The 16,019-nt window shown below is 41.8% G+C and overlaps 1 long non-coding RNA gene across 1 annotated transcript; it reads right to left on the reverse strand.

The window, feature by feature from the left end:
• Nucleotides 1-10,022: 10,022 nt before the first annotated feature.
• Nucleotides 10,023-10,921, reverse strand: LOC113844506 (uncharacterized). The gene is made up of 2 exons (XR_003499226.2): nt 10,710-10,921; nt 10,023-10,254 (listed from the first exon to the last, which is right to left on the reverse strand). It is a non-coding gene; the product is annotated as an uncharacterized lncRNA (long non-coding RNA).
• Nucleotides 10,922-16,019: the final 5,098 nt, after the last annotated feature.

Here is a 16,019-nt window from a genome sequence, read left to right on the forward strand (position 1 = left end):
AAAACAAACAAACAAAACAAATGAACAAAAAAAAAATCAGCACAGCAAGGTAGTGGTGAACTGGGTCAGAAAGGCTGTGATAGCACTGCATTGGTTGTGAGTGCCTGGATAAGTGACCTCAGGCTGGGCTCCTCTGCTCGTGGTCCAAATACCTCAGAAAAAGAACTACTTTTCTCCCATTTAGGGTTGCTCTTTTCTCCCTTCATTTTGCCAGATTCTTCCTTTTCTGCAGCTCAGCTTCCAGAAAAGAGCACTGAGATTTTGCAGCAAGAACTTCACGGGACCTTGCACTGTGTATTGTGTTTCCATCTACTATGTCTTCCTCTATGCTGTTCATCATGTTAATAAGCTTGGCTGAACTGCCATCTTCTCTCATTCCTTAGCTACAATGCTTACTGTTAGCCCACAAAGCCAGCATTGCCCACTGATTCCAAAGAAACTCTTCAGTTTCAAAGGATGCATTAAATCTTCTCACACAACTCGGTTTCTCCAACATCAGCTATCTGACAGAGTGGAGAAAAACTTCAAACTTCAGCAGAACAACATCCAGTCCCAGCTGTAATATTCTCATTTTCTCCTGGCCTCTACGGACAAGTTTAAAATTTTCCAGGATTTAATGAAGTACATGGCAGAAGTCTTAGGCATTCTCTGGAAGGCTCTCCAAGAAAAACAGCAAAACTTTTGGAAACATTGCACTTGTCAACACAAGCAGTTTAGCCATGCCCATCTGGCATACACCTGTATAGACCTTGACTATATCCAAAAAAAGCAGATGAAAGACATCAAGTTCCTGCAAAAGCTTTTAACATGTTTTTTTGCTTCTGTGCCTGACTGCAGTGCTGGAGGGAACTGAGTAGAAGATCCAACCTTAATGAATTCTGTGGGGGAGAAGACATCCTTGATGCATTTTGCATGAAAGTATTTGCCCTGCAGTTTTTTAATGGTAGTAATGGATTATGTTGTATAACTTTTGTTAGAAAATCTACCTCTATATAACTCATTAAAGATTAATAGACTGGCTGCATGTCCAAAGAAGTCATCTGACGTATACATCTCTAGGTTACACTAAACATAGCTGCCACTCCAGCGTATGCAATGACAGCTTCTATGACTACATGGATACCATCATGATTTTAGCTTTCTGAAATCCTCTGAATGATCTATATAACAGCTGAGGACATCTGTCTGAGATTGTCTTCATCAGTAGTGTATGTGATGCATTCCACGTCATAACATGCTCTCAGGCAAATTCTGTGGGGCTTGTGTGTCATCATTCCTTTTAAAACAAACAAATAAACAACAAAGTCTGTGACAGCAAACATATTTTACTGTGGTGCTATTCTGTTACCAGCCACTAAGACTTACAAGTTTAACATGGTAATGTTAACCAGAAAAGTCACCTTGTGCCTTGGATGGGGCGTCATGTAGGTCGTAGGTTTGCTGGACACTAGGAGCATTTTGCACTTTTTTTTTTCATTCTAATGTCCTTGGGCTCTGAGGAAGACTTTGGCATAAAATTTTGTCACTTAATAGATCTTAGCTTTCATAAATGTATTATGTCAGATACATCTACACAGCTAATGCAAAAGACCCTTTTGTCTTTTTCTTTTTGTAAAAGGATCCTTTTCAGAGGAGAAGACTAGTCATCATTATTTGGACCTGGTGACTGAGGTGCTCTTAAAGTTCAGAGGTATGTAGTTTTTATTCCTGATGCTTTTCCAATTTCAAAGAAACAAAGGGAGTGGAGACACGTATTTGACCTCTGGTGTTTGACACCATTTACCATTTCAAATTTTGAACGATGACTTCAGCCATGTTTCCTGCATTTCATCTTGTTATGGTTTATGGACCTGAAAGACGTAAGGAGTGTGCTTTCCAGTTCTGATGCAATCAGTTAGCATCCTTCAGTGACTCAGGTCTGTAGAGGGAAGACTTGCCTAAATTACCTTCTAATTCAGGGTCTCTGATCCACTTGGGAAGCTTGCTTATGCATACATACATCTCAGAGCACAGAACTCCATGAATGGTATACAATTTTCCTCTCCCTTCCTCATAGAATAATTAATCACACAGGCAGATGATACCACAATAATGCAAGAAATTAATAAACAAATTCTTTTAAGACAATTACTGTCTTTGTTAGGATCTCTTACTTCTGCATTCTACCCCAAGACATTTCAGTACTTATGCACATTTAATTAGTAGGAATTTTTGAGAGATTCTTGAAGATTTAATCATTAAGGATTTTTTGAATAAACAGGATTCCCCAGAACACAGCTAGTTAGAACCAGAGGAATTGTGAACCCTTCATGTTGTCTGGGAGATGGTTTCCTTCTCTTCTGGACTCCATGACTGATGTACAGATTTAATTCTGGGAATCCTAAGAAAATAAGTCTCAGATTGCTTTGTTATAAAACAGATATTACTGGTATTTTGCTCTGCTAACAATTACAAATTAATCCATCACTTCATGTTGTCTACCAGATATTGTCTTTCAGAACAACAACAAAACTTTTATGCTGGTCTCTTATCTGTTTTTATAGAAATTAGATTTTTGCTTGTCTGAAGGTCCAGTAAGAGACCTGTCCTACTTTAGAGAAAATTAAATTGATTCTATTTCAGTACAGTTTACTTCAAAATCCATTTTTTTCTTTCCACCTGAGCATTTCAGAATTAGTTTTCTCTGCAGACCTTGATAGTAATGAGTTCTTTGCTCCTTCTGAAACATGCTTTTTTTTTTTTTTTTTTTAATATTTCCAGTAAAGTCCACTACTTTGTAATATCATGCAAAATATCTTGCCACCTTCTTAGTGCTCTTCTAGAGTTTCTTGCCATGGCTGTGCAAATTTTCATACAGAAAAAGCATAGGATAAAGGTAAGAAATGCTAATTTTCTTTCCTTCATCTCAGGTTAACTGGCTATGGAGTCAGTAAGCTCAAAGACAGGAAGAGAACATTCAAGTAATATACTGGGTTGAGTTAAAATTATTCATGCCATTATTACTTGATTTCAATCTTTTGTATGTGTAAGATCAGTTGAATTCAAATGAAAAAAAAAAGAATATTTCTGTTCTTGGAAAGGTATTTGATGAAGTGTTGGAATATTATGTGACATATTACATATGAAGAAAGATGATCTATAGTAAGATGGTTGTATAAGTTCAGAAAGTTGTTGCTAGGTGTTTAATAAGTTGGAAATAAGCGCCCAGTGAATTTTCATGCAGGGTCTACTTGGTGAAGGGTTTCTGTACTTCATAAGGTACTCATTTCAATTATTGTTACTGAAATAATGGAACCTCTAGTCTCATCTTATTCAGCCAAATGATTTAAAGAACCTAATTTTATGTAATTCTAGAAGGTTTGCAGAAAGGGACAATATATGGTCAATTCAGAAAAAAGTATGCTTTTTAAGATAAGTGGAATTGTAGCAGAAGATGGACAAAAATTTGGTTATCTGAGAAGGATAAAGTAAAGATTAAAGATTAAAGATTAAATTCAAAGAAAAGATTGGGCAAGTTACTTGGACTTGGAAAATCTTTGGGACAGATACTGTTTTTATTTTTCTTTGTACTGGCTGGTAAAATGTGATTGTACTACAGGAGCTCTTTCATGCTGCCATATTACAACTAAAATAATAGTAGAAACAGTAGAAAAGAGCTGTAGCGATAACACTGTAGGTAAGAGAATCTAGTGGTGATGTAATGACAGTGGAAACATCAAATAGATAAATATTAAAACTTATTTACTATAAGCAATGCAAGTCTACTGTTTAGGTTATGAAACAAATGATTTGCTATGTGAAGACAGAAAGTTATGTCTTCTGTGTTGGTGGGATTTGAGTAGGTTGGTTGCTTCAGAAGACTTTTTTAATTCTCCTAGTGCTCAGGAGTAAATTGAAGGGGTTGATGTGTCAGTCAAATGAAAATCTGGAAGAATCCTACAGCTGCAATATCTACAAGGTATCATAGATGAAAATATACCTACCATCCTGTTAGTCTGAGATGTTTACTTAGTTCTTCTAGTGACTTGCGCCACTTCATACATGACTAATTTCCCAAGTATGCATCTTGTGCTGAAAGGCAATAATTACTGTATATGCAATATCCCCTGTAAATTCAAGGTGGTTTTGCACTTTAAAATAAAATAAAAAAATATTCCTGTACTGCACATAAAACTGCTACTATAGATGGTTCTAGCATTCAGAAGAAAAAGTAGGCAGCAATACCTACCAATTTAATGCTCTGATCCTCCCCTCCCCCCTCACCCCCCTCAAAAAAATAACCTGTTTCTAGACTTAGGCAGATCCAGAAAAACCTGGATACAGGTGATTTTTCAAAGCACTCATGCTCTTTGCACATCCAAATTGTTTCCTCTACAGGCTACCCTGTCTATGTTTTAGTCTTCAGTTCATGAGAGCGTTTTATCTCCTTTTTTTCTTCCATTAGTAGCCTTAGAAGTAATCCTTTTACCCATTGTTCATCATAGTAGGTGTAGCTGCAAAGGACTTTGACATTCTAAAAGGTAGTAATGACAGTGTTTGGAAGCTAAATAGCAGAGCTGGTGAGATAATGGAGCTTTCAGTAGAGATGATAGAGATGATTCGCTTCTTTCCACCCTCCAAACCCACAACTTTAACAGGAGTTATTTCTGAGTGTCAGCAAAGATAACTCCTTGGGGATACCCTGGTCACAGGCTCTGGACAGGAGTGCTATGTTGTCTGTGCAGAATCTTGACGAGTTTGCCCAGGATTTGGAGATGTGGGGAGCAGCAGAAACAAGATGGTGGGTTGTGATCAGTGTTTTCTTTTCTTTGGCTCCCATTGGGCCCAGTTAGGTTTTTAGTACTTTCCTCAGAGGAATGAGACTTCTGTAAGGTTCCCCTCTATGCCCAGCTCTCAGGCCACAGCTCTGGCCTGGAATTAGTGGTTTGTCTACCCTGCTTGCATGCTGAAGTTGTTACAGCTGTGAGCAATTGCAATTGGCCCTGGTAGCCAGAGCAGTGCTGTTCTTCACAGCTGAAATGAACAGAGATCCTTTAAAAAACTTGAGAGAGATCTCTGAGGTCAGCTCTGGATAGTTGTTTGTTCTGCCTGTGAAAATAACTTGATTGTAAAAAAACATTTATGATACTTTCAACTCTGTCAGTCAGTGTATGTTGTCAAGATTATTTTGAAAGATAGAGGATAGAACAGGGATAGAAACATGCTTATTTTTTAAACAAATTGAGATTACAGCAAGCGTTTCCAGTTTCACAAATCAAAGGAGCCTGGGATTTGCGTCTTTGGAGACCCTAAAGGCCGGCTCTGTCAGCCAGAAATAAAACTTGCTAGATAAGACAACATAGCTGTATTCTGAATCCTTGTCCCACGGTGACATGATCCTGCTGTGCTGAACTGTATTAGATCTGTGCCATCAATTGCTCCCCCTGGGGAGCAGCGTGACCTGTGACCTGTCCAAGCAGTTCTCCTCTCTGACAAAAGCATCTGCTCGTGACTACAGTGATAAAGTTGTTCACACAATCTGTTTACAATGGCATGTTGCAGTTCTGGCTGCACTTCAGTGTCATGTCGTTGGTTTTATTTTGAAATGACTACTTAACTTTCTCCAGTGTCCCTCATCCCTTTCTTCCTGCCTTCAGAGATTTGATGTACAAAGTATTTTAGTCTTTGGCCAGGGTAGCCTTGACCGGTCCCTTTTTCTAGGAGAGGAAGGAAGAGAAGAAAAAACAACTGTTGATTCTGGCTTTGTAAGTGTAAACACTACTGTGCTGCAAAATAAGAAATGAAGCAAGCAGATTAGATATATAACTTTGAAATGTGCAATGGTAATTGAGTTTCTTTCTTTCTTTTTTTTTTTTTTTTAAACATGATTTGATTAAAGATTCCTTTTGACCAAATTTGGAGACATTCGGGTAAAGGCTTTTGAAGAATGCCTTTCTGCTCCAGCTTTCAGTGAAATTCATCCAAACATACGAAATGGAAAGGTTGTTGATACAATTTCTTTGGAAGCTGTGTGTTGTATTTTCTCCACATTCAGGCTGTTTCCTTAAAACTTGTTTTCTGCTTATTGCTCTTCTCACTAAACCTGAATCTAAAGCAACAACAAAAAACTGTCTGTGTCTGTTTTAAATTCTCTTCTGTGGCTCCCAAAAAGACACTCTGCCAAGATTTTCAATGAGCATTTTATGTCTGGACAGCTGTAGCGGTAAGCTGAGGCAGGGAAGTGCTATTACAGAACTGTACAGGAGCCTTTTGTGGGCTCAGTAATTGTGGAAATTGATCCCAGTTTGATTGTGCCAAGCTCCACAGTCCCTCAACTAACTGCAGGATTTCCTTCCAAGCTTAATATCAAATGTAAGCAACTATTCCTCAAGCTCCCCCTAATCTATTGCCACTTTGGCTCAAATGTTTGTCAGCTCCTTTTCTTTTCATTAGTGGTAACACCATCCTGTTCCATTATACCTCTTTCTGCCTTTTTCTGGAAGATCCTGCAGCTGCAACAAGCTCAGCCTTTTTCTTTTCATTTTGCTATTCTTGTAAGCCTCTTGTGAGACATCACAAATATTAGTGCTAAAAGGTTCTAATCTAGTACAGTGGTGGACTTCATTCTTTGTATCTCATCCCAGTTGTATTCTGTGCTGCCAAGACAAGTCTTTGAAGCAAATCCTGAATCTTACCAATCTCTCCATCTAACGTTTTATTCTAGAGACGGTATGCTGTGTTTTGTGACCATATTTTGTGTGTATCCTTGACTTCATGACTAATTGCATACCATACTAAACTTTATTACTAAAATAGTTTTGACAGTCTTCTGTAAGAATATTACTTCTCCATTATGCTTCCCTTTAACATAAGAAATAAGATACTAGATATAACTGATCTAAGAGTCTCTGAATTTGCTTTTTCTTGCTGCTTCCCTATTTTTTTTTTTTTAATGATTTCACTTGTTTTAGAGACTGGCAATATTTGGAGATTCTGTAAAATTCCTCATTAGTAAAGGAATCCCTGTCTCTTTATGGATTGGCTTTTGCTTTGTCATTAGTATCATATCCCCTGTCTGGCCTACATTTATATTCCCACCTTCATTTATTTATTTTTATTTTTTCAGGCCAGGCTTGCCTGAAACTGATGTAATTACACATGCACATTTTTTGGAGGAATTAGATTTCCCAGAGAGAATGATAGAGAAGGTTTTTCCACCAGTTTTCCATGAAGAAATCTGTTCCTGGGGAGGGCTGGTACTGTCTTAGGTATTGCTTTAAATAGTCACAGCATCATCATGCCTGTGATTCACTTTGTTGATGTGGAAGATGTAAAAGATAGATCTTCACTGTCAAGTCTGCTCATTTGCGGTGATTTCATCAATGTTTTCAAAAACTCTCTGGGCACTGTTCTACTGAGCTCAATGTTCTCTGTTGCTTTCTTGAAATCTTTTTCATGGGATGAATACTGCATATATGGACTATTCCTTTCTTCCTATAATTCCTGACCTTTGGCCGTATTGTTCTCCTATCAAATACATCATCAGTTTTCACTCATTTTGAAACACTTTCATGTTTGCAGTGACTGGGTTCTCTCCAGACAGGGAAATATGTTCCCATATATGACAGCATTGGTATTTCTGATGAATAGTTTGGTAACCCGAGTGCTTCTGTTTCATTTTGTTATTTGCATTTTTAAATCTTGCTTTCTGATTTCTTTAGTCAGCAAAACCATGATCATTCTTCCCCCATTCGTTGCCTTCCTGAGAAAAGAGTTGGCAACAAGTAGAAGAAAAAGAACTGCTAGCCATACCTCTGGTCTGTCAGGGCCTTGCAAGGATGGTAGGGCTACCCTTTGTGTCTGCCTGTGCTTTAAGCAATCAGGACTGCTCCAGTCAACGTGAGCCTCCACAGCTTTGCTGATGACTGAAGTCAGTTTCAATTTACAGTGTAATTTGTACAGATAAGTGTTCTACAAATCACACTTTCTATGCGTAACAAGTAATGTTAATAATTACAGTTATTTACATTCACAGTAGCATGATGATTGATGTTATCACCTTGTCTTTAACATATTTGCCAAATGCTGCTGCTCATCAGTGTGCTTTGTGTTGCATATGTGCTTTCTTTTAAAGATTTTAATAATCTGAAATCAAATAAAATAGATTACCAGACTTTAAGTGTTCATAATGATGAACATATAGTGATTCGTGATAATGAGTCACAGTCTAACAAAACCAGTAACTTGATAGGGGATCTCTTTTAAGCATTCTTGGTTGGTGTTACAGTCCTCAGGATAGGATTTAGAGGTGTCAGATAAAGTTGTTTCCAATACATTCCAGAAGGGACTAGAGCAACAAAATATGGATTTGTTTTCTGCCAACATCTTAAAATCTAAATCCTTGTATTTTCCATCAACACATGTTGAAATAGAAGTTGTTAACAATAAGGCAGTAGAGTTTGAAGTGCTGTTAGTAGAAGGACAAAGAGGTTTTGTTAGAGCACAAATAAACCTAATACACATACTCCAGAGAGCAGAAATGACTTTGTGCTTTTCACAACCAAAAAATATGGCCAGTGTCATTGGTTCCATCACAGATACATCTGCCACACTGAGAAAGTCACTTACTTACCTTGAGAGGTATCTAGGTGATGGATTTTGCAAAGCTGTAAGCTATTTACACTGATTGTATTAGTGCCAAAGTACAGATTATTGTGCCTAATCATCCATGTTAAAAATTGCTAATCAAGTGCCATTTTTCTCACCTGTAAAAGCATGATTATGTGTTCTTTCTCAGAGGCTTTTTGTCTCATTTAACTTCAGAGAGTAACCTGCGTGGGAGAAAGTCTGTGTCTTGGTGTGTTTATAGCATCTAACCAAATGGAGTCATAAGCTTTGTAGGGGTCTCTAAATAGCTGTTACTTTACAAACAAGATTAAAAATATGCTGTTTTCCTTTTTCCTACACATTCCGAGGCTCCTAAGAGTATCTTGCCGAGGCGATCGGCTCTGGGGCAGACGCGTTCTGCAGCAGAGCGGGGTACCGGGACAGGCAGGGATTTTTTTCCGGCACCGAGGCCACTCGAGGCAGCTGAGGGAGCCGCCAGGGCCCGGCAGCCCTTGCGAGGAAGGCTGACGAGGCATAGGCGGAGCCGGCAGCGTCCCCTCCCCAGTTGTTCAAAAGCCTCCCCTGGGGAGCGCGGTGACCAGGACAGGCAACCAGGCAGGGCATGGCAGTTCACGCAGGGAGGGCAGAGCGATCCCCCGTCCATAAGAACAACTCCTCTAACGGCTGTCTAGCACTAGATAGGCCACAATGGTCTACAGTAGCCAGAGAGCTCTCTCTAGAAAGTCTGTAACCACCCAGACTGACTGCCCTCTCAACGGTGCGGCAGTTCAGGTCTTTGGATGCAGGGAGTGCCTGAGCCTGTTGCTGCCCTCTGAGGGAGGCAGAGACACCATGTGTGTGAGGTGTGAGCAGGTGGATGACCTGGTCCGCCTGGTGGCAGGGCTCAAGGAGCAGATGGAGAGGTTGAGGGCCATCAGGGAGCGTGAGCAGGAGATAGACTGGTGGAGCAACTCCCTGCAGGGCCTGAAGAGGTACTGGGGTGAGACACCCCAAATGGGGGTGGACCCCCTGCCCTGTCGCTGTTGGGCTGAGGGAGGGGACCTGGGAGTTGAGAAGGAATGGAGACAGGTCCCTGCTTGACCTCGCAGGCAACACCCCCCCTGCTGGCCCCACCTTCCCAGGTGCTCTTACACAGCAGATTTGAGACCCTGGAGCTTGAGAGACCAGTGGGTGAGGATGAGGTAGATAGTACACCCAGGAGGATGCCTAGGGTGAGGAAGTGGACTCCACGCCTCAAGACTGCCTCCACCAAGACAGATAGAAGGGTAATCGTTGTAGGCGACTCCCTTCTCAGGTGGTGGGAAAAGGATGAGGTTGAGGGTCTGGGCAGTAGTCTGAACCCAGGAAGCAACACACTTCGCAGGGTTAAGATTGGGGGAAGTACAGAGCATAGGGATCAGGGCCAGGTGGAGCAGTGCATCACAACCAGTGCCACAAAAAAAAAAGAATGGAGAGTCTTAGTGATTGGAGAGTTCTTGCTGAGGGGCACTGAGGTCCCCATTTGTCGCCCAGGTAACCTTTCCAGAGAGGTGTGCTGTCTTCCTGGGACATGTGTCAGAGGCATTAGGAAGGCTCTGCCACAGCTCATTAAACTGGAGGATTACTATTCTCGTGTTGTCATTCAGGTTGGATCCCGTGAAGTTGCAACTAGAAAAATGAGGTATATTAAAAAGGACTTTGCATCCCTGGGAAGGTTGTTGAAGGGATCAAGGGTGCAGGTAGTGTTCTCCTCTGTCCTCCCTCTGGGTGACTGAGACCCAGGAAGAAGGAGAAGAATGGGGTAGATAAACGACTGGCTGAGGGGGTGGTGTCTGGGCCAAGGATCTGGGTATTTTGATCTTGGGCAGCCCTTTGAGAAGCCAGATATGTGGGCTGCTGACTGACTTCAACTCAGCAAGTGGGGTACAAGTGTACTGGGGAGTAAGCTCTCTGGGCTGATTACCAGGGCTTTAAACTAGGTTTGATGGGGGAAGGGAGGGGAGCTAAAAGTGACAGAGAAGGGCTGGGTGAAGTTGTCACTGTTGAAGATAGTAGGGAAAAACCTCAGAATTGTCCCATAGGATTGTCCGAGGGCTCTTCAGAGAAGGTAATGATCCTCATACCTTGTCCAGAATTTTCTTCTTGCATTCCTCCAGGGGTAACTGTGCCTGCTGCTTGCCTAAAGTGCCTGTATACCAATGCACAGAGCATGGGAAATAAACAGGATGAGCTCAAGATCTGCGTTCGGTCGCAGGGCCATGATCTCGTTGCAATCACAGAGACATGGTGGGACAGCTTGCGTGACTGGAAGGCTGTCATAGAGGGCTATGTCCTCATTAGGAAAGACAGGCTAGGGATCTGAGGGGGAGGAGTTGCCCTTTTATGAAGGGAGCAATTAGAGTGAACCCAGCTCCACCTGGGGGAGGGTGAAGGACAAGTGGAGAGCTTGTGGGTGAGAATTAAGGGGTGGGCTGATCCGGGGGGTCACTGTTGTGGGGGTGTACTACAGGTCACCAAATCAGGAGGAGGAGGTCGACGAAGCCTTCTACAAGCAGCTGGTAGTAGCCTCACGATCACGGGCACTGGTTCTCATGGGGGACTTCAATTTTCCAGACATCTGTTGGGTAAGCAACTTGGCCAGGCATGCGCAGTCCAAATGGTTCCTACAATGTGTTGAAGACAATTTTCTGACGCAGGTGGTGGAGGAGCCAACGAGGTGGGGGGGTGCTCCTGGACTGTGTCCTTACCAACAGGGATGGGCTTGTTAGGGATTTGAAGGTTGGGGGCAGCTTGGGGTGCAGCGACCATGAGATGGTGGAGTTCAAGATGGAACTTGGTGGAAGAAATAAGGCAAAAAGCAGGATTGCAACCCAGGACTTCTGAAGAAGACTTCTGGAGAGCCAACTTTGACCTCTTCCAGGACCTGCTTGGGAGTATCTCATGGGCTACATTGCTAGGGTGCATGTGAGAGCTGGACAACATTTAAACAGCACTTCTTCCAAGCTGGTGGCTTTTTTTTTTTTTTTTTTTTTTTTTTTTTTAAAGTGTGTAAACAGTAAAAGGAAGACTAAGGATAGTGTGGGGCCCTTGCTGAACGAGGGGGGTGTCCTGGTAACAGGAGACGCTGAGGAGGTAGACATACTGAATGCTTTCTTTGCTTCGGTCTTTGCTTCGAGGACTCCCCCGCTGGGACTCCTTGACCCTGCAGGGAACAGAAGAGTCTGGGAAGTGGAGATCTCCCCCCTTGTTGACAAGGGCGTGGTTCGGGAGCATCTGAGTGGGCTCAACGCACGTGTGTGCTGAGGGAGTCGGCAGAGGTGATCGCTGAACCACTCTCTATCATCTTTGAAAGGTTCTGGAGAACAGGAGAGGTGCCTGAAGACTGGAGGATAGCCAATGTCACTCTGGTCTTCAAGAAGGGCAAGAAGGAGGATTTGGGAAACTATAGGCCAGTCAGTCTCACGTCTGTCCCTGGAAAGGTGTTGGAACAGCTTGTTCTGGATGCCATCTCCAAGCAATTGGAAGAGAAGAATGTTATGAGGAGTATTCAGCATGCATTCACCGAGGGGAAGTCATGCTTTACCAACCTCGTTGCCTTCTATGATGGCGTCACCAGCTGGGTAGATGGGGGGAGAGCAGTGGATGTCATCTACCTTGACTTTAGCAAGGCTTTTGATACTGTCTCCCATGACATCCTGCTAGCAAAGCTGAGAAAGTGTGGGATAGAGGAGTGGACAGTAAGGTGAGTTGAGAACTGGCTGACTGGCCAAGCTCAGCGGAATCCAGCTAGAGTCCTGTGACTAGTGGTGTTCCCCAGGAGTCAGTGCTGGATCCCGTCTTGTTCAACATCATCATCGATGACCTTGATGAGGGAATAGTGTCTGCCCTCAGCAAGTACACCAATGACACAAAGCTGGAAGGAGTGGCTGACATGTCAAAAGGCTGTGGTGAGAGACTTGGACATACTGGAGAGATGGGCAGGAAGAAACCAAATGAGGTTTAATAAGAGCAAGTGTAGAGTCCTGCACCTGGGAAGGAACAACCACATGTATCAGTACAGGCTGGGGGATGACATGCTGGAGAGGAGCTCTGAGGAGAAGGACCTGGGGGTCCTGGTGGACGACAGGTTGACCATGAGCCAGCAGTGTGCCCTGGTGGTCAAGAAGGCCAATGGGATCCTGGCATGCTTTAAAAGGAACGTGGCCAGCAGGTCAAGGGAGGTGATCCTCCCCCTCTACTCTGCCCTGGTCAGGCCTCACCTGGAGTACTGTGTCCAGTTCTGTTCTCCATGGTACAAGAAAGACAAGGATCTCCTGGAAAGAGTCCAGCGGAGGGCCACAAAGATGACACGGGACCTGGAGCATCTTCCCTATGAGGAAAGGCTGAGAGACCTGGGTCTGTTCAGCCTGGAGAAGAGAAGACTGAGAGGGGATGTCATCAATGTGCATAAATACCTGGGGTGTGGGAGACAGAGGGATTTGGCCAACCTCTTTTCAGTGGTTTGCAGGGAAAGGACAAGGGGTAATGGTTACAAGATAGAGCACAGGAAGTTCCCCACCAACATGCGAAAGAACTTCTTCACGGTGAGGGTGACTGAGCACTGGAATAGGTTGCCTACGGAGGTTGTGGAGTCTCCTTCTCTGGAGATATTCAAGGCCCATCTGGACGCCTACCTGGGCAGCCTGCTCTAAGGAACCTGCTTTGGCAGTGGGATTGGGCCCGATGATCTTTCCAGGTCCCTTCCAACTCATTCAATTCTGTGATTCTGTGATTTTCAGAATGGGTCATAGAAGTTACAACATCAGTACAAATCACTTTTGACCATTCTTGCAATATAAAATTATGTATTATGTATAGCCGTTGTTGTAAGAGAGCTTGGACTGGGTAACGTGCAGTTTGTTTTAAGTGAAGTTTATCCAAAAAAAAAACTTAAAATGTGTTATTCTACAGTGGATAAGTGACAAAACTGTTGAAAGCTCTTCTGCTCCTTTTATTACCACATGCCTCAGTGGGAAGAGGTAGAAAACTAAGAAGTGTGGTGGGTGGATTGTCTGGTGGGATAAAGCTACCGTTGGTTTATATCAGAATATTTGTAAGATTGAGAGGAAAAAGCTTTGTAGAGAGGGTAGCATTTCTTACACAAGTTGTTAAATGACTTTTTTTTTTTTTTTTTTTTTTTTTAATCAAGACCATCTACAGCACTTATTTATGGGAAAAGAAATGCTTATTTACAGAAAAAAACACCTGCTGAAAGAAAAAAACATAGGACTGCTTTAGAATAAATAAAAGTTGCAGTGCTGTCAGCAAGTTTGTTACTGTTCTTGGCATGATACTTTTCTGTGACTAGGGACATGGTATAGTGGGTGACATTAGTGGTAGGGTGATGATTGAAGGTCTTTTCCAACCTCTATGACTCTATGACTCTTGACGAAAAAGTGCATTTTCAGGAATTTTAGGTGGCACCTACAGAAAAGACACAAAGGCAATCTGGACAAAATGCCCAGGACTAATTATCTGTGACATGGAGGAACTTTATAGCACTTTTATTTTGAATGAATAATTCCAATTATTTGAGGACATTTGTAAAGCAGTGACTTGAGGACATTTTTAAAGCAGTGACAAATATATTGAGGGGGGAGAGGTGGAAGGGGACTGGGCATCCAAACGCAACTCTTAAGTGGAAGCTGTTGATGCTGGTGTTTAGTGGTGTAGATATTAACAGTGGGATAATAGTTGCAATTCATTTAGCTTGAAAAATTGAAGCATCTGGTGAAAAGCCAAGGTTTAAAACAAATGGGTGCCTAAAAATAGACTCCTCACTCAGTGTTTGGTAACTGAATAAGATAGCTTTTTCTAAAGTATCAAGTACTCATCAACTGCTATTAACGTGAGCAGAATTAGTAACAAAGTATACAGCTAAAAATAATTCCATAATCACTGGTTAATCTATGCATGTGGTCAGAAGCAAGCCAAGAATTCAGTCTGTAGATTCTGACCCAAAAATGCCTACTTTGATATGAAGAATAGAAAAACAAACAAATACACAAACAGAGAATAGTATGTTGCATACAGGAAGATAATGAGGGTCATGGAAGAAAGATGGTCAGCTCAGGGAGGTGTATATTTCTAGTGTGCATTTGACATGGTATTATAACTATCCTCATTCCTACAGGCAGCATGAAAAGCAAACATTGAAGAGGAAGGTAGCTTGGCAGATGGACTTGGGCAGCATGGAAGGTGATACTGAGGCACCTGCAAGTCTCTGAAGAAAGAAACAGGAGATATAGACAGATTGGAATGCACATGGCTAGTATGATGTGAGCTCAAAATATAGGCTTGTTGTCTGAATTAGTTTCAGATGACATGATTTGTAATTACTGATTATATTTAGAATATGTGGTAATATGGTCTGAGACCTCCCATATGCTAATTCTGCAAATTTCAATATGTATCTATAGCTTGTGAAAGTAAACCTTCTTAGGGAGACCTAACCTTAAGCACAGTTCTGCAAAAAGTCACATACCACAGCCAAAGTTCGTTTCTTTTTCTTTTCCTGTATCTAAGTTGCTTGTATATTATGTAGAATTAAAAAAATAAATAAATCAATAAATCATAAATCATATCCCAAGTTGGAAGGGACCCACAAGGATCGTCGAGTCCAACTCCTGACACCACATACGTCTATCCAAAAATTCAGACCACATGATTGAGAGCACAGTCCAAACGCTTCTTAAACTCTGACAGGCTTGGTGCCATGACTGCGTCCCTGGGGAGCCTGTTCCGGTGTGCGACCACACTTTCGGTAAAGAACAAAGAAAGAAGCATACTTATATATTCAAGCTTGTTCATATTTTGCGATATGAAGGTATTTGGTCCATAATTATCAAATATAGTGGTTATATTGTAAAGTAAAGACAAAATATTTCTAACGTATTACATTATAGCAACAGTCTGTAAAGGCTGAAATCCTGGTGTGGGATCTGTTCAAAGCACTGCCTCTAAAATATATTAGTACTTAGTATGCTACCACATATGTGGATGAGCTGAAGAAGAAAATCTCTCTTGTAATCTTCATGTGTGAGCTCTCACACTGTTCATTCTTACAGTGATCTTAGAAGTATAATACCAAATACCTGAAATTTTGAATGGTTATCCTGATAGCATCTTTTGTTGAAAAGTAGCCTGAGCCCTTAGACTCTGGTACAGGGAAGGTTAAATAGCTAGAAGAACATTAACCTTGACTGAGTTGGGACTGAGGCACACCACCCAACAAAGCATTCCTTCTACCTTTAAAAAATCCTAATCCATTTTGCATGGGGTAAAGCATGGATTTCAAATGAGCATCTGTGGAACAAGTTGTCCTGTAAATCTGTAATTTTTAAATAGAAAAGCATAGTCTTTTATAGAAAGTTTAGTGAAAAAAATATTTTTCA

The sequence above is a fragment of the Anas platyrhynchos genome, chromosome 1, assembly GCF_047663525.1.
Source record: "Anas platyrhynchos isolate ZD024472 breed Pekin duck chromosome 1, IASCAAS_PekinDuck_T2T, whole genome shotgun sequence".
In the NCBI taxonomy this organism is placed as follows: Eukaryota; Metazoa; Chordata; class Aves; order Anseriformes; family Anatidae; genus Anas; species Anas platyrhynchos.